The sequence below is a fragment of the Phodopus roborovskii genome, unplaced genomic scaffold (assembly GCF_943737965.1).
Source record: "Phodopus roborovskii unplaced genomic scaffold, PHOROB, whole genome shotgun sequence".
Lineage (NCBI taxonomy): Eukaryota > Metazoa > Chordata > Mammalia > Rodentia > Cricetidae > Phodopus > Phodopus roborovskii.
This window is the reverse complement of record NW_026126517.1, coordinates 16,815,059-16,829,523: the sequence shown is the minus strand read 5'-3', so window position 1 is coordinate 16,829,523 and position 14,465 is coordinate 16,815,059. Positions and strand designations below refer to the sequence as shown.

The window sequence follows — 14,465 nt, the reverse complement described above, 5'->3', positions numbered from 1 at the left end:
GTCCTTTGGTGTGAGTGTGATATTAGTATTCTGTTTAGTGTGAGTCACTACAAGGTGAATTTTGGCTTTGCAATGTAGGAGGAGAATCAACTCCTGATGATCTGACTGGTGGTTGCTTCATAAATACCTCTTTTTTTGTAAATTGTTACACAGATAACACCTCTTAGCAAGTCAATTTATACATACCAAAACTTCATATCTGGAGTTGTTTGAAGGAAGTATCATCTGCCCAAGTATTTATCAGCAATGAGACAACTTGGCTATCTAAGTCCTCTCATTTTTGTACAGTCCTCTAAGTTTTGTACAGGAAGAACTCAGATAAGAATCACACACTTCAAACAAAGGGTAGCAATCACAATAGTTAGTTCAAAGCCTAGGCGCAGATTATCTTTTCGTAGTGTCTGAGATTTCCTGTAGTGTGTGTGTGTGTGTGTGTGTGTGTGTGTGTGTTGTTGTTGTTGTTGTTGTTGTTGTGTGTAATTTTTTTTTTGATTAAACATTTTCTTTGACTCAGGTATCAGGTTATTATATTGTATCTTGTGTCCCTTATATTGTGTTGGTGATGCTTGAGTCTGTATTTCTTGTTTGCTTACCTAGATTTTCCATCACCAGGATTCCCTGAGTGTGTATTTTCTTTATTGCTTATATTTCCATTTTCAGGTCTTGAACATTTTTATTCATTTTCTTCATCAGTTTGTTCTTTCTTGAGATTTTTATTAAGGGGTTTGTTCATTTCTTACCATTGTTTTGTTTGTATTTTTCTGGATTTCCTTAAGTGATTTATTCATTTCCTCCAATTGTTGGTGTTTTCCTATATTTCTTTAAGCTTTACCAAAAGCAAAAACTACAGATTCAATGCAATCCCCACCAAATTCCCAGTCTCTGGAAGAGGAACCAGTATTTATCCCTAGTGCACAAATGTAGATTGGGAGCCCATTCCCAAGGGAGGGACACTCTCTTGGCCTAGATACATGGGAATGGGCCTAGGCCCTGCCCCAAATGATGTGACAGACTTTCATGATTCCCAGTGGAAAGCCTCAATCCCCTGGGGAGTAGATATAGGTGGGATGGGGGGATTGGTGGGGAAATGGGAAGATGGGAGAGAAAGGGAACTGTGATTGATATGTAAAATAAGATTGTTTCTAAATTAAATAAAAATTATATAAAAGAGGGTTTCATTCATTTCCTTGTTATGATGGAACTTTACCATCTTCATTAAATTGGTGTTAAGGTTGTGCTTTTTGTGCTTCTGCTGTGTTGGAATATACAGAGGTTGCTGTACTATGATAGTGGGGTTCTGGCAATAACATATTGCCCAACATGTCATTGATTGTGTTTTTAGGATAGCCTCTACTCATCTGGAATTCTGGTAACTATAGCTTAGGTGGTGATTTCTGAGTTTATTTTCGTTGGATTGGTGTTTGCTTGTTTGTTTGTTTTTTTCTCTTGCATTCTGATTCCTCTGTTGTCTTCTTACCCTAGCAGTCTGTGGTTCTGGTGACTGACAAGTACTCTGTTGTTCTATTAGGGGACCTATGACAGGATTTTGTCAGTCTGCATGACCTCCAGGGTTTGTGGTGAAAGGATTGACTCTGGGATTCTGTAGTTCTGGTAGAACAGGGGAGTTCTGGGTACCAGGTTATCCTCTTAGGTTCCAGGTAGCCACATAGCCTCTGGTTGACCAGAGGTCTTCAGCCAGAATTGTGGACTAGGATATGGTGACAAGTAGATGGAGGAATATTAGGGTAAAGCTAGACAGGTTGTGAGGAGTATTGGCAGGCTGTGGTTTCATCTTACTCAGGGTGCCTGCTACTAGCATGGCTTCTGGTAGAGCAGGGCGTCTTCTTCAGAGTTGTAGGCTGGGTTATAGATAATGCAACCATCTTTGTGATGAGTAATATTTACTGTCAGTTATTAGATTCAAAATAACAATAGAAATACTTCTTTACCATTGTCTATTCTCATGTTTATCGAAAGGATTAACTGAGAAAGAACCCCCTTAATCTGCTAAATGTGAAAGTCAATATCCCACCTTGTCTAAGCCATCAAATTAGAAAAATTAAAACAAACCACAACTGAAGCAATATTTTGAGATTTTAACTTAACCTAGTTAAAATAAATTCAAGAATACAAAATACAACAAATCTGGAGAAAATGTGGGGAAAATGTAAACCTCATTCACTGTTGATGGAATTGCAAACTGGTGCAGCCACTTTGGAAGTAGATATGGTGGGTTATGAAATAATTAATTAACTAATTAATTAATTAACTTCCTGCCTAATCCTGTAATACCACTCAATAACAAAGGTCTTGACATTCTAAATGTCAGATTACTGTACAGCCATGTTCATTGATGCTCTATTTACAATAGCTAGCAAATTAATATGACACAAATGACCTTCAAATGATGAATTAATAAAGAAAACTACATATATGCATATATATATATACATATATAATAGATAGCATCTTAAATTTTGCCTGTAAATAGACAGAACTGGAAAATATTGAATGAGGGAAATCTAGCTAGAAAGACAAATACTGTAATACTCAGGATACCAAGACCTAAATCTTTGTTGTACGTGTATAATCTATAGGTGTTGCAGAAACAATAAAAATTAACAAAAAGCTAATGGGGTTGGGATCTACTCTAGAGAGGAGAATGACATTGTACAGATGCTATGAAGGGGTAAATCAAATAATCTTGGGGGCATTTTATTTGGGGAGAGAAGATGTAAAGCAATATAGAAAGGGAAATAATGAAGATTAGTAAATATCAATGAGGACTTTTGGAAAAGCATGGAGTATCATATTATTTTATGTTGACCTAAAATTATACACATGTACCCCCTACACACACACACACACACACACACACACACACACACACACAGTCCAAGCAAAAACATTATATGCTATTTCTGTTGCCTTAACTTGATCCACAGAAATTTAAAGTAATTTTCTATTGTGAAGACACTCAAGATTCTGAGACAGGACTTTGACTTAGATGAATAGAGCTGAATTATACCTATAACATTACTCTATGAGGACTAATTTTCACAGTATGGAAATGGGCTATAAAAGTTCTGAGTTGCCAATAAAGTGAAAGAGTTAATACTTCTCCCCAGCTGCAACACCTATGAACCACAGTAATAACCAGCAAAGCAAACTATTCTTAAATGTGTAATATTAGCAGTGACAGTATAAGAGTAATCCACAGCTATGAAATTATACCTAAGGTCCACTCAATAGGAGAAACTTCATGCCTTGTTCCCTAAAAACTTTCAACTTGAGCTACTAATGGGGTCATGGAAAGTAGAGGAGAATCTAATAGCGACACTCTCCTAAACTAGTGTAATCTCTAACTGTACACTTAGTACACAGATAAGATTAATTCTTTTTCAAGCAGATGGAGACAGTTAAAGAAACTCATAGCTGCTCTGAATCTAGGTAACAACAGATGTTGGGGTGAAGTGTGACAGTTAATTCATCTACATTACAATCACTCCCCCTCAGACTGAGGAATACTTTGAGTGAAAAAAGAATGTTCTAAGATTCAGAGGATATTGTATTTTCTATGTATGACAAGAAAATGGCACCATCATTCTGAACAACAGAGATTACTATAAAAGCCAAAATGATACCAGTTGACACATAAATGTAGAAGGAGAAAATCTCAGGGGACTCCTTAGATGAAGAGATAGAGTTAATTATGGCTGAGGATGGAATCAGTCTTCCTATGGATAAAGCTCCTAACATATACTTAAATTTATATATGTATGTATGGTTCAAGAGAGGAAGAAGATCACAGAAATAATGGTCAATCACATCTAATTTGCAGAACTGAAACCTTACCATGAAGCCTGTATGAACGAATGCACTGAGCACACTATAAATATACACTCCTGCAATCAGGGACCTGCAAACATGATGGGACATGGTTATACTGTAAAGCAAGGGGTTACAAATGGCAACATAGCGGCCATATGCCATTGCAGCTATTGTGAAACACTCTGCAATGCCAACACTGATGAAGAAATAGAGCTGAGGCATGCATGCAGGGTAGGAGATGAGGTTCTTCTCTGTCATGAAGCTCAGAAGCATTTTAGGGGTAATAATTGTGGACTGACAGAAGTCAATGAAGGACAGACTGCTGAGGAAATAGTACATGGGGTTGTGCAGGTGAGAACTGAGCTCAGTCAGTGTGATCATGCCCAGATTACCTGCTACAGTGACCACATAGATTCCTATGAAGAGAAGGAACAGGGGCATCTGGAGTTCTGACTTCTCTGTGAGCCCAGCCAAGAAGAACTCAGCCACAGTGCAATGGTTTCCAGCTCCCATGTTCTTCATTCAGATTCTGAAAGAGTAAAAGAATTAGTGGGCCAGGCGGTGATAGCTCAAATCTTTAGTCCTATCACTAGTCAGATTTCTGTGAATTCAATTCCAGCCTGGTCAACAGAGCTACATCTAGAAGAGGCAAGGCTATACAAAGAAACACTGTCCCCAATATATACATATACATACATACATACATACATACATACATACACACACACACACACACACACAGAGAGAGAGAGAATTGTGAAGTTGTCAGCAATAATAATTTCATTATTCTTTTTATTATACTTTTCTACAAAGTACACAAGTAAATTATTTATTCCATAGAATACAATTGCTCACTATAAAATTACCTTAACTGGATGATTTAGATGAAAAATTTTTTCTTTTCTTTCTATTTTTGAACTTGCCCTTAAAATTTGACAATGCCTTTCATATAAAATACTACTGCCCAGTCCAAGCCTTGATAATTTTTTGTGATATAAAAGTAATGTCTCTAAGTTGAGAAGAGTATCAACGAGGATGCCCACAAGTATGACAGATGAGAAAGGAAAGTTCCCTAAAAAACCGAGTTACTTTCTAATTTCTCCAGAGGATTTATTGAGTTTTTTTTTAATCATTTCCTTTTTTTTAATTTTTAAGTTACACAAATCTTTAAATTCCAACATGTGAAAATTAAACGGCATTTGGAGCAACCATTGTATGAGGTATTACATAAATGGCACTATAATAATTACATAGTAGAAACACGGTGCTCTTGGGAATAGGTTTCTGTTTCTGAGCCAGTTCTTGAGAGGAACAGAGTCAGTCAGCAGTATTTAAACAGTGAGGCCATTAAGACAAAGTATCCATGCTCACTCCCACTCACCAGGAACACCCTTGGGTAGTACAATGTGCTTTGTTGTTAATCTCTATGTAAAGATATAAGTACTACAGTCATCTTATCACTCAAAAATTTTGCAATACGTTTTTATGTTGTTGGTTTACATTGAATTTTCGCAAAAGAAAAACCTGCATGTCAACACATTAAAATTAGAGAAACAGTCTCAACTCAGTTCACATTTTTTTCTATTTCTTGTGAACCTAGAAGGATTGCAATGCAGCATGAAAAACATTGATGGACAAATATAATGATTACCTTCTATATAAAAAACTAGTCATAGTGTCCAAATACTGAGTCACTAACTGAATTAGAATTCAGTCATTAAAGGCCAAAAATAGAATTGTTTTAAAATTTAAACATTTATTTCTTGCATACACTTTCAACTTCAAGATTTCTTACAAACCTCATACACACAAAAAAGAAAAAACAAAATATACAATGATGGTAATGATAAAATTGGAGGGTTCAAAAATAATGAAAGACACAAAACAAGATCTGTGAAAAACTCTCTTGCTATATTGATCCAGACAAATTGGAAGTACATGACACTTACCCTCCCACTGATCTTTGGGTTACTCATAGATTCTGGAGTGGGACAAACTTTGTATTCAGTTGTTTATTTACCAACAAGGCCCCCATACTCCAACAGAGTACTCATGGTCACACAGAAGGCATGATTAAGTTGAACAATTCAGAAAACACAGGAAAAAGGTTATGGTTATAGGAAAGAGACTTGTACTAAGATGGGAATGTAATATGGGAATATGGGACAGAAGATGTGTAAGGTTCATAGTAATCAGAATATTGCATATTTGTGTTTGTGTGCATGTGTGATTTATTTAAGCAATGATTTGTCTTTTTATATATTATATTAATAAAATATGAATTTTTGTCAGATTTCACATTCTAGACGTAGTCCATTATCATTAATCAGTAAATAAGCTTACTTAGCTATGTTGGTATTCTAAGATATATTTCTGTAGTTTACTTGTTATATCACATTATTTTTTCTTTTGGTGTTTATTTGATATGGTTTCTGTTCGTTATCTGTTATAGCTTGTTTGAGACAAGAGCTCACTTTGTAGCCCAGGCTGGCCTAGAGCTCAAAACCCTTTGCCTATTTACCCTGCTTGCTAAGACAATAGACTGTGCCACAACATCTGATGCTACTTAATTTTTTAAGTAACACTTTAGCCATACTTCATACTTTATTTATTTAGCATTTTAATTTCTATAAATGATCCACTAACTCCATTTAAATAAATCTCACAATAATTTATATGCTAAAATTATCATAATATCTCATTGAAAATATTTCATATGCTATTCATCATTCAATAGATTTGGTAACTTTACAAGTTCAGTGCTTCTCATGAGGGTTTCTGATCTTGAAATGTGTCCTGGTTCTATCACATTTATTGAATATTATAAAGTTAATTGAATATATAAAGTTAATAAGATTCTTTATATTTTCTTTTTAATTTGTTCATTGAGAAATTCCTATAGTGTGTTCTAAGCAAAGACAACCCCTCTCTGAAATCATCAAAGATATAGCCCCTTTTGTGTCTTTGTGCTGCCCATAATGTCCAGTTTGTGCTGCCCATGTATTGTTAGATATGTGGCCTTCCACATGAGTATGGTTGACTTACCAATGGCATTATTATTTCTAAAGAAAATGAGTTTCCCTCTCTAGGCAGCATTCAATTAACAGTGGCTGCTCAGCTAGAGGAGAAACTTTATACTTACTTCCCCTCTCCATGTAATGATTTGGTCCGTATTGATCTTGCACAGGACTTATGTATGATATGGCAATCACTATGAATTCATATGTGCAGCTGCCCTATTGTGTCTGGAGGATAGCATTCCCTTATATTCATCATTCACCTTTTCCTCTATTTGAGGTGTTGGACAGTGAAGAGCCATTAATGCCTAAAACAAACAAACAAACAAACAAAAAACAATCAATTACAAACTCTTCTCAATTCTAGTTGGAATGGCCAAACATTCTCAACGGTACAATGATGACATAAATGTCATGGAGTATTGAATCATTTTACTCTCCACAAAATGAAATCTATACTTAATACTATTGGCAGACCAAGGATTTTTTTTTAATTTTTAAAAATATTACAAAATTATTTTAAACAGTATACTGTTCCCAAATAATTGCATACATATTTTAGTGGCTTATTTTATTTTAGCAATTGTACTTCTTTTTTATTTTTAATATTTTTCTTATTTTACATGTCACTCCCAGTTTCCTATACCTCCCATCCTCCCATGTCCCCCACAGTCTCCACAACCCATCTCTCATCCACTCCCCAGGGAGGATGAGGCCTTCTGTGAGGGTCACAGGTCACAAGGTCAGTCAAATCATTTGGGGTAGGGCCTAGGCCCTCTCCCATGTCTGTGTCTCTAGGCTAAGAGGTACCTTGTTTTTAATTTAAGAAAATATTTAATATTGACAATGACTTTTTGGATGCTGTTCTAATGTATATTGAGCAAAGAACAGAAGTCTCTGCACTAAAAATTCTGATTTTTTTTTTTTACTTTAATTTTTCAAACTAGAGCCACACCATTTCACATTAAGCTCTGACATACTTTCTATTTGTTGTTATACTATTTGAAGTTGCTTGTCTGATATTAATGCAACATCACAAGCTTTACATTTGCTAGCCTTTATATGTCCAACATTAACTCTGGATTTCTATTTTCAGATTATGTATCCTTAGATTAAAATATATTTCAATTGAATTTTTTAATTAAAAATGAAATAGGAATGACATAAAATACAAACAAGTTAGCACCAAATATCTAGATGTCAATGTAATATAAACATCAGCAATCTGCATAATACAGAATATTTTAAGTAGTCCTGAGGGAACATGAAGAAAATTTCATTAGGAAAAATCTCACCATAAAAATGTTTTTAATATTCAATATGGTAATTAAATCAAGTCACAGATATATAAAGAGGCTAATAATTCAATTAGTGGACTTCACATATGATATAAGGGCATTTAAGACATCAAAGAAAAACTTAAAGCAAACTGTCTACTTTGGGAATTTTCAGAATTTATAGGAAATATCAGCATATCCTGATGTTAAAAGTATGTATCTTAAAATGTTACAAGTAATGGATTAATTAATACTCTGTCTCTCCTGTCTTCTATTGTCTTTTATTCCTACCCTGGCTCAATCTCCCTAATTGCACGTGCTTTCCTCTCCTCCCCTTCTCTTTCTCCTACTTCTCTCTCCATTCGCTGCCCCCCCCCCACTTCCCATGTGCTCTGGTGGACTTGTCCCTTCCCCCTTCTGTGAGGAACCTTATATGAATCTCTTAGCATACACCTTGTATCCTAGTTCCTCTGTTGTTGTGAATTATATTTCTACATTTCTTATAAGCTAGGAAACAGTGGAGTTAGTTCCAGGCCACTGTATAGTGACCTGGTCTTAGAAAGTCAGAAGACATTCTGACACTTACATCTTACTGAAAAAAACACAGCTAGAGATTTAAAATAGTAAACCAGTTTCATTTTCTCAAAAAGTTTCCTCTCATATCATATTTATCTATAATTTGTATATTTGAGAACTCAAGCCTCTACTCACATGGGTAGAATTACTGGCATGAATCAATACATGAAGACACCTTATTAATTTGCCTTTGTATGTACCTAAGGAATTTGCATGTTCATATGTATGCATTATTCTGTGAAGGGAAAAGGACAATCTCTAGTGTTGTTCCTTAGTTTGTCCACTTTTTTTGATGCATGGTCTCTCATTGGCCTGAAATTAGCCAAGTAGCTTAGTCTGGGTGGCTAGTTTGCTATAGCGATCTATCTGTCTCCATCCACCAGTGTTGGGCATGCAATTGCTAATCACCACCCCTTCTTTTAAAACAGGTTTTTAAAAACAAACAAACAAAATAAAGCAAAACAAAAAAAAAATCAGATTATTGAGCTCCAACTTGGGTACTGATGCTTGTAAAGAAAGCACTTTGGCAAATGAATTAATTTCCCAGCCCTATTTTAAAGTAAATTTTTTATATCCTGAATGGATATAATGGAGATCATGTAAAAGTGTAGCTTCTTGTTGATGTGAATATTGTCTCTAAAAACAAAATAACAAAGCAATGCACTCACTTCAGCTGAAGACTTAACACATACCTAGATTGGCCACACTGGCATTTGGCCATGTGTGTGAAGCTTTTTATTAATATCTAATTGGATAAAACTACGGCAAGCTCATTCATAGGAAAACATGATATTTGTCCTTTAAATAATGCAAAACCTTAATTGAGCAAAGGAAATCAAGAGCATTCCATAGTTAGTGCTATCTTTGCCTGTACCCCATGTTTCCCCTCCAATTTGAACATAATTTAGAGAATAGGACTGATAACAGTTTTTCCAATATTTTATACTCACGCAAATAATGATACAATTTGAATGCTACAGGGAAATAACAAAACTAAGATAGGTAAGAAAGAAAAACACTATAACTCTACATTAAAAAGAAATATGAACCAGACCAATTACTCTTTTCAATGAACACTTGTAAGTAAAGATATCTAGACAAAGGTTTACTGAGTGATTCACTATTCCACATTATAGCTGCCATGACAATTTTTTTCTTTTCATTTTTGGTTTATTTCACTTAAATTTTATCTGGAGTAGAGAGGCCACAAGGGCAAACAATAGATATATAGGAACAGGAAATGAGTGAGATTGAAAGGAATGATGTAAAGGACACAAAGAATAAATAAAAAATTAAAATGATGAAGAAATATGAACATATAATTATAGGGAATTGAGGAGTCATATAGCAGTTTGAAAAATGATGTACAAATAACCATGAAAATGAGCAGCACATCTTTTCCTGTTTAACATTGCCATTCTAGTTTAAGACGGTGTAAATAGTTTGAGGGTAGAACTGTGATAAAACTTGTACTCTGCTTACATGTACATTTATATAGTGCTGTATACTTTTCAAAAGTCAGTGTAACCCAATATTCCAATTAAATAATTTTTCTTCCAATTGCTTAACTTATGAAATTTTGAAAAGTACATTTCATCATTTGCCAATGAATCAAGAAGTCCATCATCAAACAATTAAGACAACCAAGGCTATTGAATAAATAAATTTATCCCCAACTTAATTATATGATAAGTGAGTCTTTCCCTAAGCAGTACTGGGTTATTGTATGTACACAAATGTAATCAACCACAAACTATAATGAGTGTTACAGATTGCAATCTTGAATGAACTATGGAATAGTAGCAACGCAGTGAGGATGAACACATACACTGTGGATTGATATACTCCTTCCATTCTCTTCTAGAAACTCTATGTAAGAAGAAATTTGTTTATGGAAAAAAAATGTGAGTATCCATTCTCCTATCACTCAATGAATTTTGAAACAGAATTCAAGTATTTTCAAGTATCTCCAATCCTCTTTTCTATTTAAGCATTAATAATTTTGTAGTTTAAAAAAGAGACATGTAAAAAAAATTATATGGATGATTACATTCTTGTGACTTTATCATAAGAATTAGGTGTACTAGTATCCATTTCCTACCATATGTAAATCATTCTTGTACTGTTAATGAGTGTTTCAAGCATTTCTCACATCTTAATAATAGCACCCCTCTTACAATAGAAAATGTTTAAAACGTGGTCAAATAAAAACATTACACAAAGATCAATAGTCAAACTCTAGTTAATGCTGAATAAATTAAAAAATGGTATATTAAAATAATGAACAAGAGAATTATCTACCTCTTCACTTCAATCCAGATATTTGATTAGGAATATCAACCACAAAATGAACTTAAAAACTAGTAGTTTAGAAATCAAGAAGAAAAAATATCTACTAATACGTAAAAATAAGAGTGCATATAGGAAATCCAGAATTAATTACAAAGAACTATTAAATGTAATTAGCAATATATCAAGGTAATGTTAGCAAACATAAATCACAGGACAGTTGATGAAATTGTAAGAAAATCACCAATATTTCCAAATGAGATGATTTCCTGTTACTTGTTAGACTCTTCTTTTTCTTAGACTGCCCAGATGTCATCATTCACCTTTCACAAAGGACAGTTGCCCCCAATCTGGGTCAATTATAAATGATCCATAAACCTGCATAATGACTAAAGGCTGATATGCTTAATGCATGTCCTTGAGCTTATATGGTAACACTTGGCTTAATTTCCAAACTACATTTATTTTAAGATCTAATTTCTATTTTAATACTTGTAAGTTCACTTTTACTATAACATCTAAGAACAATGAACTGAGACAAAATATGCCTTCAGAATTTGTGTGTTGGTAATTTAACAACCAACACAGCACACCAAATAAAGCTGAACCATTGTAGGGAGCATAGGTTATATGAAAAATTGATTAATGCTGTTATGAGAGCAGGTTAGTAACCAAGGTTTGGGATCCCAAGGTTGGACTAACTTTGTCATTTATATCCTCTTCTTCCTCCTTTTCTTCCTTCCTTCCCTTTCTTCTTTCCTTTCCTTTCCTTCCTTCCATTCTTTCCTTCATTCTTTCTTTCACTCTTTTCTTTCTCTCTTTTCCTTTTGACCTCTTTGTCATTCAGTCTTCTGCCACATCACAATGTATTAATGACATTCCTCATTATACAGGCTTTCAGTCTTGACATTCTTAACTTTCAGAAACTTATGAAAAAACAAATACAATTCTGATCACTAACATCATCTTTATGTGGTATTCTGCTACAGCAACAAGGTCAGATCAATACACACAACCTTCTATATCTCTGAGTCTTTTCATTGGCTTATTTCATTGTATTTCTTGTCCCTTGCAAAGCTATTTCCAGAAATAATAACCTCTGTCACAAAAGCCCCATTATATGTTTCTCAATTATGGTAGATCTAACAATGTTTGTAGGCTTTGATTAATTTTATTTGACTAGATTTCCCTGCTGACCAGTTCTAGTAGACACACTTACTTACATCGCATTCTGTTCATCTTTGCTTGTATCAACTTAATGATTATATGCACTTGTCCTTGGTAGAAAAATTCCTCAATCAGGACATTGCATGAGATGACATAGAATGCCATTGTCAGATGCATCTTCAATATCAATAAATTATAAGAAAAATAAGATAAAAAATTTAATAACAAATAAATTTATTACCAGTTATGTGAGAAGCTGAGAACCAAATATATTTAGCATATATAATTTCATTGGTTTGGACTTTATAAATGTTTATCACAGCAGTATCACCAACAATACAACTAATTTATTTATTATTTCTCCAAGTTTCCTGGTAGCAATTTGTGTCTTGCATTTGTCTGTATTTTGGGGAAGAATATTGGTTATAGCCTGCCTAAACTTTGACCCCCATTGCTAGGCCTCCGATGGAGTTCCGTGCCTCTGCTGGAAACCTGCCTATCCACATAGGACCACCCTGAGTCCCTGCCTGCCTAATCTTTGACTCCTATCGCTAGGTCTCTGCTGGAGGTGAGTCAGGGACCAGGTCAGTTCCAATGCCCACACACCCTTCCTGGGGAACTCCCTGGGTTAGCCAGGAATTTTGCTCCCCACTATATCCTGTCCCCAGTGAGAACACTCTTGGTACTCTGATCCACAAGCCCCCTCACCCCACCCGGTGCCTGCCCTCCTCCCATCCTGTGCCCTACATAGTCCATTGCCCCACTGCTCTGATAGAGCACTGGATCAGAGGGCGAGTCCAGTGGTCCACATAACACCTGGGAGCTTCCTGGACATGCTCTGGGCACATTACCTGCCTGTCCATATACGACAAACCTGTGTCTCCACCTGCCTGATCTTTGACACCCATTGCCAGGCCCTGTCTGAGGAGAAACCTCCTAGGGAGCTTGGACTACTCAGAGATAGGGATATCCAAACTCTGACCTACCTAAGCTCACCAGGGGAATAGTGTAGGGACAGAGGGACTCCACATGCACCCAATGGAAGAAGCAATGGGAAGACAGCTATACAACAAAACACCTAACAATAAAAGGAAAAGCATTACACCACCAGAATCTAGGGACTCCACACCAACTACACCTGAACACACCAAAGCAGATGAAGCAGAAGATAACGACTTAAAAAACAACTTCATAAAAATGATAAAGGCCCTCAAAGACGATATGAGAAAAATCCCTTAAAGAAATGGAAGAAAAAAAATGAAAAAAATTGGAATAAATGAAGAAATCTCTTAAAGGAAGAAAGCCAAGAAAACACAATCAGTTGAAGGAAACAACTCAAGCAGCTCAAGACTTGAGAACTGAAAAAGAAACACTAAAGAAACACAAACTGAAGGAATGCTGGAAATAGAAAAACTGGGCAAATGATTGAGAACTAAGGATGCAGGTATAACCAAATGAATACAAGAGAGAGAAGAAAGAATCTCAAGTGCTGAAGATAAACTAGAGGAAATAGATTCATTGACCAAAGAAAATCTTAAACCCAACAAATCCTTAACACAAAACATCCAAGAAATGTGGGACACTATTAAAAGGTCAAGCCTAAGAATAATAGGCATAGAAGAAGGTGAGGAAGCCCAGATCAAAGGTGCAGAAAACATGTGCAACAAAATAATTGAAGGAAACTTTCTGAATCCTAAGAAGGATATGCCCATGAAAGCACAAGAAGCATACCAAACACCAAATAGACTGGACCAAAGGAAAAAAAAAACCTTGACACATAATAATAATGAAAACTAACATACAGAATATTAAGAGCAGCGAAGGAAAAAGGCCAGGTAACATATAAATGCATACCTATCAAAATAACACGTAACTTCTTCATGGAAACATTCAAGACCAGAAGTCATGGATAGATGTTGTACAAGTATTAAGAGTCCACAGATGCCATCCCAGGCTACCACACCCAGCAAAATTCTCAATCACTATAGACAGAGAAAACAAGGTATTTAATGACAAAGCCAGATTATCACAATAAGTACCTACAAATCCAACCATACAGAAAGTTCTAGAAGGAAAACTCCAGCCCAAGGAAGTTTACTATACTCACAAATATATAGGCAACAGATAATCTCACTTCATCAGAACCCAATTTTAAAGGAGGGCCATTTAGTCACAGTATAATGGCCAACAACAAAGATAAAACAAACAAGCATCAACAATCAATGGTCTTTACTCACCCTCAATATTAATGGTCTTAACTCACCTATAAAAAAGACACAGGCTAACAGAATGGATACCAATACAGAAT

At 35.2% G+C, this 14,465-nt stretch overlaps 1 pseudogene; it reads right to left on the bottom strand.

Moving 5' to 3' along the window:
- Positions 1–4,353, bottom strand: part of LOC127231372 (olfactory receptor 1537-like) — a 43,925-nt pseudogene extending 39,572 nt beyond the window's left edge.
- Positions 4,354–14,465: the final 10,112 nt, after the last annotated feature.